Here is a 13,974-nt window from a genome sequence, read left to right on the forward strand (position 1 = left end):
AAGCTCAGGGAGGAGCCAAGAACAACCAGTTGAGGCACAGCGACAGGAGCCAAGAACAACCAGTTGAGGCACAGCGACAGGAGCCAAGAATAATTAATCAAGGCTCAGGAAGGGGAGCCAAGAATAATCATGAGGTGGAGTGAGGTGAGATGGAATAGTCATGGGAAGGTGATGGCCTAATGGCATTATTGCTAGACTATTAATCTAGATACTCAGCTAATGTTCTGGGGACCTGTGTTCAAACCCTACCATGCCAGATGATGGAATTTAAATTCAATAAAATAATATCTGGAATTAAGAATCTATTGTTGATCATGAAATCTAGTTCACTAATGCCCTTTAGGGAAGGAAATCTGCCATCTTTACCTGGCCTGGCCTACGTGTGATGCCATAACAATGTGGTTGACTCTCAACTGCCCTCTGAAATGACCTAGCAAGCCACTCAGTTGTATCACCACCACCTTCTCAAGAGGCAGCTAGGGATGGACAATAAATACTGGCCAGCCAGCGATGCCCATGTCCCACAAATGTGTAGAAAAATTCATTGAGACTCAGCAAGTTGATTTGATTTCTTATTGTCACATGTATTAGAATATAGTGAAAAGTATTGTTTCTGGCGCACTATACAGACAAAGCATACTATACATAGAGAAGGAAAGGAAAATGTGCAGATGTAGTGATACAGTCATAGCCAGGGTGTAAAGAAAGATCAATTTAGTATAAGGTAAGTCCATTCTAATGTCTGATGGCAACAGAGTAAAGGTTGTTTTTGAGTCGATTGGTACGTGTTCTCAGACTTTTGTCTCCATCCTGACAGAAGAAGGTGGAAGAGAGAATGTCTGGGGTGTGTGGCTTCCTTGATAATGCTGGCTGCTTTTCCGAGGCAGTGGAAGAGGAGTCAAGAATAATCAATTGAGGTGCGGGGAGGAGCCAAGAACAACCAATTTGTTCTCGGTAACAATGGGACTTTTGCAAAAGATGGGGAGATTATTGAAGTGTTGAGCATTTCCTTGACAGGGGGAGGAAGAGTCAGTCCAGCCCTTAACTCTTTCTTTCAGGATGAGTGGGCTTTGAGCGGTGCTTAGGATGCCACTACACTTTGGTTGACCAATCATCAGCTCACAACACTTAAATTTGACTTCACATGTTATTATGCTTCTATCAATGTTCACATCAATGAATATAAGCTGCTGGTCTGTTTTCAAGCCCAACATCTTATATTTCTGCTTAACTGATCTCAGACTCCAAAGATTCCTCAGGATCTCTTTGGAAACAGAAACAGTTCCTTACCTCATGGCCTTAACTGAGTAACTTATTTAGTGTAGGTATAGTTAGATCAAAGAACAAAGAAAAGTACGGCACAGGAACAGGTCCTTCAGCCCTCTAAGCCCCTGCCAATCATGATGCTCTAACTAAACTAAAAAAAAGCCTTCCACCCTTATTCGGTCCATATCCCTCTATTCCCTCCCTATTCATGTACCCACCTAGATGCCTCTTAAATGTTGCTAATGTGTCTGCTTCCACCACCTCCTCTGGCAGCGCATTCCAAGCACCTACCACTCTCTGCGTGAAAAACCTCCCCCACACATCTTCCTTAAACTTTCCCCCTCTCACCTTGAACCTGTGCCCCCCTTGTAATTGACACTTCCACCCTGGGAAAAAGCCTCTGACTCTCCACCTCGTCAATGTCTCTCATAATTTTGCTGACCTCTATCAGGTCTCCCCTCAGCCTCCGTCTTTCCAGTAAAAGCAATCCTAGTTTATTCAACCGCTCCTCAGAGCCAACCCTCGAGACCAGGCAACATCCTGGTGAACCTTCTTTGCACTCTCTCCAAAGCTTCCATGTCCTTCTGGTAGTATGGTGATCAGAACTGCACATAAGAACATAAGAACTAGGAGCAGGAGTGGGCCACCTGGTCCCTCAAGCCTGCTCCGCCATTCAATAAGATTATGGCTGATCTTTTCATGAACTCAGCTCCACTTACCCACCTGCTCACCATAACCCTTAATTCCTTTACTGTTCAAAAATTTATCTATGCTTGCCTTAAAAACATTCAATGAGTTAGTCTCAACTGCTTCAACGGGCAGGGAATTCCATAGATTCAAAACCCTTGTGTGAAGAAATTCTTCCTCAACTCAGTTCTAAAACTGGTCCCTTTTATTTTGAGGCCATCTCCCTCGTTCTAGTTTCACTTGCCAGTGGAAATGACTTCCCTGCTTCTATCTTATCTATTCCTTTCATAATTTTATATGTTTCTATCCGATCTCCTCTCAATTGTCAATATGGTTTTGTGAGGGAAATTATGTTTAACCAATTTATTGGAGTACTTTGGAGTCACATGCACTGTAGATAAAGGGGAATTGGTGGATGTACTGTTCTTAGATTTCCAGAAGGGCAGCACAGTGTTCAGCACTGCTGCCTCACAGTACCAGAGACCTGGGTTTGATTCCAGCCTTGGATGTGTGGAGTTTGAACTTTCCCTATTATCTATGTGGATTTCCTCCAGGTGCACCAGTTTCCTCCCACAGTCCAAAAATGTGCAGGATAGGTGGATTGGCCAAGCTAAATTGCCCCTTAGTGGTCAAAGATGGGTAGGTTAGAGGATTTACTAGAGAAAATGGACAGGATTATAGGAATTTTGCGGGGGTTGGGCTGCGTAAAATGCTCTTTTGGACAGTCATGCAGACCCAATGGGTTGAAGGACCTCCGTCTGCACTGTAGGTATTCTTCAATGGATTCTATCACTTGATAAGTTACCGCATCAAAGGTTTTTGATTTGATTTGATCTATTATTGCCACTAGTATACAGCGAAAAGTATTGTTTGTTTCTTGCTATACAAAGTGTACCATAAATAGAGGAGGCAACGAGACGGTCATAGCCAGGGTGTAGAGAAAGATCAACTTAATACGAGGGAGGTCCATTCAAAAGTCTGATGGCAGCAGGAAAGAAGTTGTTCTTGACTTGGTTGGTACGTGACCTCAGCCTTTGGTAACTTTGCCCAATGGAAGAAGTGGAAGACAGTATGTCCAGGATGCATGGACTCCTTGATTATACTGGCTGCTTTTCCTGAGGCAGCAGGAAGTGTAGAAAGAGTCAATGGATGGAAGATTGGTTTGCACGATGGACTGGGCTACATTCACGACTCTTTGTAGCTTCTTGTGGTCTTGGACAGAGCAGGAGTCGTGCCAACTTGTGATACAACCCGAAAAAAATGCTTTCTATGGTGTATCTGTAAAAGTTGGTGAGAGTCATAGCTGACATGCTAAATTTCCTTAGTCTTCTGAGAAAGTAGAAGCATTGGTGGGCTTTCTTAACTATAATGTCGGCATGGGGGAGCAGGACTGGTTGTTGGCAATCTGGTGGGTATTTCCAAACCATATTAAATTGAAACTCCTTGGTTTTGGCAAGGGTAGGGAATTATTTACTTTTTTTTAATCTTCTGAAGTTTTTAAACCTAAAGAGTTTAGTCAAGGCAGGAGAGCTGGAAGCTGTCGGTTGCCCTTCTTGCTCTACGTGGGAGGCCAGGCACATTTCCAGTGCCTGGGGCCAGCATGTGTGCAAGAAGTGTGTCCAGCCGCAGCTCCTGGAAACTTAAGTTTCGGAGCTTGAAAGGCGGCTGGAGGCATTGGAGCATCCGTGAGTCTGAGAGCATTGTGGATAGCACATTTAGGGAGTTGGCCACACTGCAGCTAAGAGACTTGTTGAAGGAAGGGAATGGGTGACAACCAAACAATCCAAGAGATGTAGACAGGTAGTTCAGGAGTCCCCTGGGTCTCGCTCACAAATTGGTATTCCATTTCAGAGGTTGCTGATTCCTCCAGTGAATGCAGACAGAGCCATACTCCTGGCACCATAAGCAGCCTGTCTGAACAGGAGATGGGGAAGAAAGGCAGAGCAATAGTAATAGGGATTCTATAGTCAGGGATACAGATATAAGAACATAAGAACATAAGAAATAGGAGATCATGGCTGATCTGTCGCTGCTCAGTTCCACTTTCCCGCTTTCTCCCCATAACCCTTAATCCCCTCTCTTATCAAAAACCCATCAACTGTGGCTGTCAACGTGACTCCAGGATGGCATGTTGCCTCCCTGGTGCGAGGGAGATCACTGAATGGCTGCAGAGCATTCTGAAGGTGGAAGGTGATAAAGCAAAGGTCATGGTACAGGTTGGTACCAATGACACTGATGGAAAGAGCGATGAGGTCTTGCATTAAGAATTCAGGGAATTAAACAGTAGACTAAAAAGCAAGACATTGCGAGTTGTAATCTCAGGATTACCCCTTGTGCCATGTGCTAGCAAGCACAGAAATAAGAGTGATGATTTGGAGTCAAGAGTTTTTGGAACGCTACTCCTTCCTTCACTCACCTGAGGAAGGAGAAGCGCTCCAAAAGCTCATGATTCCAAATAAACCCATTGGACTTTAACTTGGTGTTATGAAACTTCTTACAGAAATAGGAGGATAGTGTAGATGAATGTGAGGCTTAAAAGTTGGTGCAGGCAGGAGGGTTTTAGATTTCTGGATCACTGGGATCATTTCTGGGGAAGGTGGGACCTGTACAAGAGGGACGGTCTACATCTGAACCAAAACAGGACTAACATCCCTGTGGGACATTTTGCTGATGCTATTGGGAGGAGTTTAAACTAATTTGGCAGGGGGAGGGAGGCACATATTGTTAGTGGAATGAGGGCAAAAAATCATACATCAAAGCAAACAAGTTAGAGGGAGTGCCCTGTATTAAGTTTCAAGAGAGGTAAATGTGTGGCTCAAAGATTGGTGTGGGAGGAATGAGTTTGAATTCATGGGACATTGGCACCAGTATTGGGGGAAAAGGGACCTGTTCCGATGGGACGGTCTTCATCTGAATCATGCTGGAACCAGGTTAATCAAGAGAGGTAGATAGGGCTTTAAACTAAATAGTGTGGAGGAGAGTTCAGCTGTTTGGAGAATTAGAAAATCAAAGTTGAAGGAGAGGATAGAAGTGCAGGTTAATGATGAAGACTTCCAACTAATTAAAGGAGCCGAGGGCTCAGCAGAGGTTAGTAAAGTTTTTGGACCACATAACAGAACAGATAGTATAGAAGATGGCAGGATCTAACCTCAGGCAGAACAAAAAAGGTGACAATTATGAGAAGGGAGGTGGTCAATGCAGGACCGAGGGTGTTGTACCTAAATGCGGGCAGTATACGGAACAAGGTAAATGAACTTGTTGCACACATTGAAATTGGAAGGTATGATGTTGTGGGCATCACAGAGACGTGACTGCAAAGGGATCAGGGCTGGGATCTAAAGGTCCAAGGATATGTGTCCTATCGGAAGGACAGGCAGATGGGCAAAGGGGGTGGGGTTGCATCATTAGTAAGGAATGAAGTTAAATTGATAGCAAGAAGCAATATAGGATCAGAAGGCAAAGAATACAGTGGATCAATCGCAAAGGTAAAAAGATCCTGATGGGAGTTAGATACAGGTGCCCTAGCAGTAGTCAGGATGTGGGGCAGAAAATAAATCAGGAAATAGAAAAGGTGTATAAAACACAATATTACAATAACCATGGGGAACTTCAATATTCTGGTGGATTGGGAAAATCAGGTAGGTAGTGGATCCCAAGAAAAGGAATTTGTGGAATGTCTAAGAGATGGTTTTTTGGAGCAGCTTGTGACAGAGCCGACGAGGGAACAGGCAATTCTGGATTTGGTGATGTGTCATGAGGCAGACTTGATTTGGGAATTTAAGGTGAAGGAAACCTTAGGAAGCAGTGACTACAATTTGATAGAATTTACCCTGTAGTTTGAGAGGGAGAAGCTGGAATCAGATATAAAGGTATTCCAATTAAATAAAGGTAACTACAAAGACATGAGGGAGGAGCTGGCTAGAATTGATTGGAAAGGGAGCTTAGCAGGGAATGGAACAGCAATGGCAGGGGTTTTTGGGAGTTATTCAGGAAGCACAACAGAAATTCATCCCAAAGAAGAGGAAACATGCTAAAGGGAGGGCGAGGCATCCATGGCTGACAAGGGAAATCAAGGACAACATAAAGACAAAAGAAAGAGCATACAAAGGACAAGGATTAGTGAGAAGCTAGAGATTGGGAAGACTTTAAAAATGAGTAGAGGGCAACTAAAAAAGCAATAAGGAGAGAGAGGATGAAATATGAGTGTAAGCTAGTTAGTAATATAAAAGAAGATAGAGCTTTCTTCAATATATAAAAGATAGGAGAGAGGCAAAAATAGACATTGGATCACTGGAAAATGAAGCTGGAAAAGTAATAATAGGAAACTAAGCAATGGCAGAGGAACTGAATAGTTACTTTGCATCAGTCTTCACAGTGGAAGATGCCAGTGGGATGCCAGAGCTCCAGGAGAATCAGGGGGCACAGGTGATTGTAGTGCTCATCGCTAAGGAAAAAGTTCTGGGGAAACTGAAAGATCTGAAAGTGGATAAATCACTTGGACTGGATAGTCTACACCCCAGGGTTCTAAAAGAAATAGCTGAGGAAATTATGGAGACATTGGTGGTGATTTTTCAGGAATCACTGGAGGCAAGGAGTGTCCCAGAGACTGGAAAGTAACTAATGTAATACTGCTGTTTAAGAAGGGAGGGAAGCAGCAGACAGAAAATTATAGGCTGATTAGCTTAACTTTGGTCATTGGCAAGATTTTAGAGTCCATTATTAAAGATAAGATCATGGAGTACTTGGCAGTGCATGATAAAAATAGGACTGAGGCAGCACAGCTTCCTCAAGGGGAGGTCATGTCTAACAAATCTGTTAGAGTTCTTTGAGGAGGTAACAAGGAAGTTAGATAAAGGAGAACCAGGGGATGTGATGTAATTAAATTTGCAGAAGGCCTTTGACAAGGTACCGCATAGGAGACTGTTAGATAAGTTAAGGGCCCATGATGTTATGAGTAAGGTCCTGGCATAGATAGAGGATTGGCTGATTGGCAGAAGGCAGAGAGTGGGGATAAAGGGGTCTTTCTCAGGGTGGCAGCCTGTGACTAATGGTGTGCCTCAGGGCTCAGTGCTGGGACCACAACTTTTCACAATATACATTAATGACTTGGAAGGAGGAACTGAAGGTACTGTTGCTAAGTTTTCAAATGATACAAAGATATGAAGGGGAACAGGTAGTATTGAGGAAGCAGGGAGGCTGCAGAAGGACATGGACAGATTAGGAGAATGGGCAAAGAAGTGGCAGATGGAATACAGTGTGGAAAAGTGTGAGGTGAGGCACTTTGGAAGGAGGAATGGAGGCATAAGCTATTTTCTAAATGGGAAAATGCTTAAGAAATCAGAAACACAAAGGGACTCGGCAATCATTGTTCAAGGTTCCCTTAAGGTTAACATGCAGGTTCAGTCGGCCGTTAGGAAGGCAAATGCAATGTTAGCATTCATGTCGAGAGGGCTAGAATACAAGAGTAGGAATGTACTTTTGAGGCTGTGTAAGGCTCTGGTCAGACCCCATTTGGAGTATTGTGAGCAGCTTCGGGCCTCATATCTCAGAAACAATGTGCTGGCCTTGGAAAGAGTCTAGAGGAAGTTCACAAGAATGGTCCCTGGAATGAACACCTTGTCCTGTGAGGAACAGTTGAGGACTCTGGGTCACATGACTTGAGGGCACATGGTAAACCAAGTAATTGGATAAAGTGGATTCAAAATTGGCTCAATTGTAAAGTAAAAAGTTGAAGTTTATTTATTAGGCATAAGTAAGGCTGCAGATGAAGTTACTGTGAAATTCCCTTAGTCACCTGTTCGGGTCAGTGCACCTAACCAGCAAGTCTTTCCTCTGTGAGAGGAAGGTAACCCACACAGACATGGGGAGAATGTGCAAACTTCACACAATGACCCAAGCCAGGAATTGAACCCAGGTCCCTGGCACAGTGAGGCAGCAGCGCTAACCACAGTGCTGCCATGACACCATGGGCACTCAAAGCCTATTACATCCCTAACTTTTCCCAGTTCTGATGAAAGGTTATCAACCTGAAATGTTAACTCTGTTCCTTTCTCCACAGATGCTGCCTGACCTGCTGTGTGTTTCCAATCTTTTCTGTTGTAATTTTGGATTTTCCGCATTCATGAAATTCTACTTTTCGATGAGCTGTTTTCAGAGCTTCTCTCAAGTGAGATAAGAATGATCCCTGCAAGGAATTGCTTGTTGTATGAGGAACAGTTGAGGACTCTGGGTCTGTACTCATTGGAGTTTAGAAGCATGAGGGAGAAACTTATTGAAACTTACAGACTGAAGTGTTCCCCAACAGGAAGAGAACACTCTTGCCTGGTGATTGTCGAGCGGTGTTCATTCATCCATTGTCGTAGTGTCTGCATGGTCTGCCCAATGTACCATGCTTCGGGACATCCTTTCCTGCAGCATATCAGGTAGACAACGTTGGCCGAGTTACAAGAGTATGTGCCGTGTACCCGGTGGATGGTGTTCTCACGTGAGATAATGGCATCCATGTCAATGATCCGGCATGTCTTGCAGAGGTTGCTGTGGCAGAGTTGTGTGGTGTCGTGGTCACTGTTCTCCTGAAGGCTGGGTAGTTTGCTGTGGACAATGGTCTGAGGTTGTACGGTTGTTTGAAGGCAAGAAGTGGGGAAGAAGTGGATGAATGAACATCGCTCGACAATCACCAGGCAAGAGTGTTCTCTTCCAGTTGGGGAACACTTCAGCAGTCACGGGCATTTGGCCTCTGATCTTTGGGTAAGCATTCTCCAAGGCAACCTTCATGACACACGGCAGCGCAGAGTCGCTGAACAGAGACTGATAGCCAAGTTCCACACACATGAGGACGGCCTCAACCGGGATCCTGGGTTCATGTCACACTATCGGTAACCCCCATGACTTGCCTGGGCTTGCAAAATCTCATTAACTGTCCTGTCTGGAATCAATACACATCTCATTAACCTGTGCTTAACCTTCTCTCCACTCACATTGCCTGTACCTTTAAGACTTGATTACCTGTAAAGACTTGCATTTTAACCATTATTTTGTAAATTGAGTTTATGTCTTTATATGCCCTGTTTGTGAACAGAACTCCCACTTACCTGACAAAGGAGCAGCGCCCTGAAAGCTAGTGGATTTTGCTACCAAATAAACCTGTTCGACTTTAACCTCGTGTTGTGAGATAGAGGATTGGCTGTCTAATAGGAAGCAGAGAGTTGGTATCAATGGGTGCTTTTCTGGTTGGCGGTTGGTGACTGGTGGAGTGCCGCAGGGATCGGTGCTGAGGCTTCAGCTATTTACCATTTACACAGACACCTGGAGGAGGGGGCTGAGTGTAGGGTGACGAAATTTGCTGATGACACAAAGATGAGTGGAAAAGCAAATTGCATGGAGGGTGTGGAAAGTCTGCAGAGGGATCTGGATAGGCTGAGCGAGTGGGCGAGGACCTGGCAGATGGAGTATAATGTTAGCAAATGTGAGGTTATCCACTTTGGCAGGAATAATAGTAGGAGGGATTATTATGTAAAAGGCGAAAAGCTGCAGCAAGCTATGGTGCAGAGGGACCTGGGGGTCCTTGTGCATGAGTCGCAAAAACCCAGTCTGCAGGTGCAGCAGGTGATCAAGAAGGTGAATGGGATGCTGGCCTTTATAGTGAGGGGGATAGAATATAAAAGCAGGGAGGTCTTGCTGCAACTGTACAGGGTACTGGTGAGGCCGCAGCTGGAGTACTGTGTGCAGTTTTGGTCGCTGCACTTGCGGAAGGATATATTGGCCTTGGAGGGAGTGCAGAGGAGGTTCACTAGGCTGATACCGGAGATGAGGGGGTTGGACTATGAAGAGAGACTGAATAGACTGGGTCTGTACTCGTTGGAGTTTAGAAGGATGAGGGGGGATCTTATAGAGACGTATAATAATGGTAGGAAGGATTATCACTTACGTGGCGAAAAACTGCAGCAGGCAACGGTGCAGAGGGACCTCGGGGTCCTTGTGCATGAGTCGCAAAAACCCAGCTTGCAGGTGCAGCAGGTGATCAAGAAGGCGAATGGGATGCTGGCCTTCATAGCGAGGGGGATAGAATATAAAAGTAGGGAGGTCTTGCTGCGGCTGTATAGAGCATTGGTGAGGCCGCAGCTGGAGTACTGTGTGCAGTTTTGGGTGCCGTACTTACGCAAGGATATTTTGGCCTTGGAGGGAGTGCAGAGGAGGTTTACTAGGCTGATGCCGGAGTTGAGGGGGTTGAGCTATGAGGAGAGGCTGAATAAACTAGGCTTGTACTCGTTAGAGTTTAGAAGAATGATGGGAGATCTCATTGAGACGGATAAGATGATGAATGGGATGGATAGGATAGAGGTGGAGAGACTCTTCCCGCTCAGAAAGGATAGTAGGACTAGGGGGCACAGCCTCAAGATAAAGGGGGGGTGGTTTAGAACGGAGTTGAGGAGGAACTTCTTCACTCAAAGGGTGGTGAATCTCTGGAATTCTCTGCCTGTTGAAGTGGTGGAGGCTACCTCGCTAAATAATTTTAAGACGCGGGTTGATGGGTTTTTGATAAGAGAGGGGATTAAGGGTTATGGGGAGAGGGCGGGAATGTGGAACTGAGCCACGACAGATCAGCCATGATCTTATTGAATGGCGGGGCAGGCTCGAAGGGCTAGATGGCCTACTCCTGCTCCTGTTTCTTATGTTCTTATGTTCTTATAAGATAATGAAGGGAATGGATAGGGTAGAGGTAGAGAGATTCTTCCTGCTTAGAAAGGATAGCAGGACCAGAGGGCACAGCCTCAAGATAAGTGGGGGGTAGTTTAGGTCAGAGTTGAGGAGGAACTTACATGTAACCTGTTATCAGATGAAGCCAACTGCAGGAACTTGTGGTGACAGAAAGTCTGGCCCAATCTGGGCTTCTAACAATAGGCCAGTGCATTTCAATGGGGTGCAATGATCTCCTGCTAAGTATCAGTAGGGTACAATGACCTTTGATGGGAGATTGATGAATCAGGCCCAGTCATGTTTGTGTATTGTACAATTGGCCTGCCTGAGGTTTGAACAAACAAAGAACAAAGAACAAAAACAGCCCGGGAAACAGGCCCTTCGGCCCAACGAGCCCACGCCACCATCTTAACACCACCAGTACCCCCCTCCACCCATGACCCTTATCTAATGTTTTATGGCCATCCACATTGAGGGAAACTAATTTAGGGACAATTTATTACTGCCAATCAGCCAATAGCACATCTTTGGGGTGTGGGAGGAAACCGGAGCACCCGGAGAAAACCCACGCAAGCACGGGGAGAATACGCAAACTCCCACAGGCACCGGCCCAAATCCATGTGTCTGCACAGCAATCAGCGATAGTCACTGAGCTGTCGTCTTGCCCAGTACCTGGTCCAGTTTAAGAACACACTAACGACATGAAGCACTAGGTCAATCTCGAACAACCAAGAGCAGCCCAAGTACGACCCATCGCGTGTATGCCCCTCGTTGGACACAAGGCGGACCGACTTAAAACCTGTGAATGAAAAAGAGGAAAAAAACATTATTATTGTACCATATCCATTTATTTGATTGAGTTTGATTGCTAATATGCCCAATTCTTTAACTTAGGATATCCAATTTTATCAGCCTTAAAACTAGGCCCTCTTTAAATTACATTCCCTCCTCTTGATCCAGTGAGCATCAGCATCACACAATTCTCACCAAACCATCTCAACAACAAGTACCCTGAATCAGGGGTTGATAGTATCATCCCTAACCCGCAATAGTACCAACAAATTTAAATGAAGTAAAATAATTTTAAAAAACATTAACAAACAATATTTTAAATGTTTTAATTTTAAAAAACAGTAAGAAACAATACATCAATCGAGTATATACACATCAACGCAATAAACAGTACAAAATGACAAGTGACTGTACATATTAAATATAGATGGGAGAGTATCAAGGCTCTTGATTGTAGAGCCTCTCCCGATGTCGGATGGCCCTTGCCGAGTCCAAATTTTGCAGAAATTCCTTCTTTCATCGAGCGAATTTAAATGTGAGGATGGTTAGGTACACTGCCATAAGTAGGATTCTGATTATGGCCAGGTGGGACAGAATGCGGACCCATGGGTGGATTTGGACACTTGAACCCCAATCCCAGAGGTCTTCCCATCATGTAGTGACTCTAATTTCACTAATGTTCTTTTCTATTTCCCCTGTTTGTTGCACCACTTTGACAAAGGTCTTGTGTGCTGTGATCAATTGTGTCCGAATCTGTTGAAGTTTCTCGGGAAGAAGTGTTATCCCACTATTAAATTTTTCAAAATAGTCTCCCAAGCTTTGTCTCAATTTATCACTAGCATTTATTAGTGTTTTCTCTCTTCTGTGTATGTCTACCATCTCAATTAATCCTATCCCTGGCGGGAATCTGTGGTTTAATGCAAAAGGTAGTGTTGAAGATGTTACAAATGGCTGCCCCATACCGGTAATTTTCTAGCGAGGTTGTAATACAATATTCTCCCACCCCCCAGTAAGCCACATGGTTGACATCTCTTTCCAAATTTCGAATTTCCAGTGTACAATTTAGGTCAGTGGTGTTCTGAATCCACACAGGGCATGTTCATTTTCATACACTGGATATGGACACACAACCATTTTGTCTGTGTTTACATTTCTCCACATTGGTGCCTATGAGCTTCCCTCCTTTCTCAGCCACATACAGTAGAGTCCCCTGGTATCCCATCCACATCCCTCCTTTAATGATACCTATATTTTCGGCTTCAAAAAGTCTCAACTCGACCTTATGTTTTAAAATTACTGGGATCCCCAACACCATTCCTAGTGCGGTTCCCGGGGTTCCTCTACAACTATAGTTAGACCAGACCCTGGTCAGTTGCCGTAATTGGCAGTTAGTGACATTGGGGCGTCTTTTTCCTTGGTACAGGTGTTCAATCTGCTCGTCACTGATCCAGGACAGAACTTGCCCCCTGCTAACCTGGTCAACATTCTCTCTTAACTGCTCGACCATCCATTGCCCATAGATGCTACATAGGGTTCGGTTCTGTTGCCTGGCATCATTTTCCACCCTCTCTCGGGCGATCTGATTGATAGTTTGTGCATGTCCTTCTAGTACAGTAACCATAATGCTACTAGCCCTGTTCTTAGCAAAATCTTCCTCGGCATCTTGCCGAGCATTTTCATTTAAGCTGTCCAAGGCCTGTTTAACTTGTTGGGTTAGGACTCTGAGCTTATTATCCAAATCAGCCAGATCCAGTGCATTAATGGTGGATACCCCTGCTCCGTATGCAGTCATGATGTGGAGATGCCGGCGTTGGACTGGGGTAAACACAGTAAGAAGTCTCACAGCACCAGGTTAAACATTGAATAGCAGGTTAATTGTAAAGGCTTGCATCCTAATCAATATTCTGTAAACTGTGTGTGACTTGATATGCCCTGTTTCTGATCAGAACTTTCCACACACCTGATGAAAGAACAGCGTATCCGAAAGCTTGTGGGTTTACTATCAAATAAACTTGTTGGACTTTAACCTGGTGTTGTCAGACTTCTTACCGTATGCAGTTGTCAGATCATTCATAGAACATTACAGCGCAGAACAGGCCCTTCGGCCCACGATGTTGCGCCGACCAATTAAAAAAACAATGACCCTCTAACCTAAACCAATCCCTTTCCATCCATAAACCTATTCATGGATCTCTTAAACGCCCCCAAACTAGGCGCATCTACAACTGCAGCAGGCAGGGCATTCCAATCCCTCACCACCCTCTGGGTAAAGAACCTACCTCTGACATCTGTCCTATAACTACCACCCCTTAATTTAAAGCTATGCCCCCTCGTGCTAGCTTTCTCCATCCGAGGAAAAAGGCTATCACTATCCACCCTATCTAAACCTCTAATCATCTTATATGTTTCAATAAGGTCCCCTCTTAGCCGCCTTCTTTCTAACGAAAACAACCCCAAATCCCTCAGTCTCTCCTCATATGACCTCCCCTCCATACCAGGCAACATCCTGGTAAACCTCCTCTGCACCCTCTC

This window comes from Carcharhinus amblyrhynchos, chromosome 8, assembly GCF_965287045.1.
Source record: "Carcharhinus amblyrhynchos chromosome 8, sCarAmb.v2.hapA, whole genome shotgun sequence".
In the NCBI taxonomy this organism is placed as follows: Eukaryota; Metazoa; Chordata; class Chondrichthyes; order Carcharhiniformes; family Carcharhinidae; genus Carcharhinus; species Carcharhinus amblyrhynchos.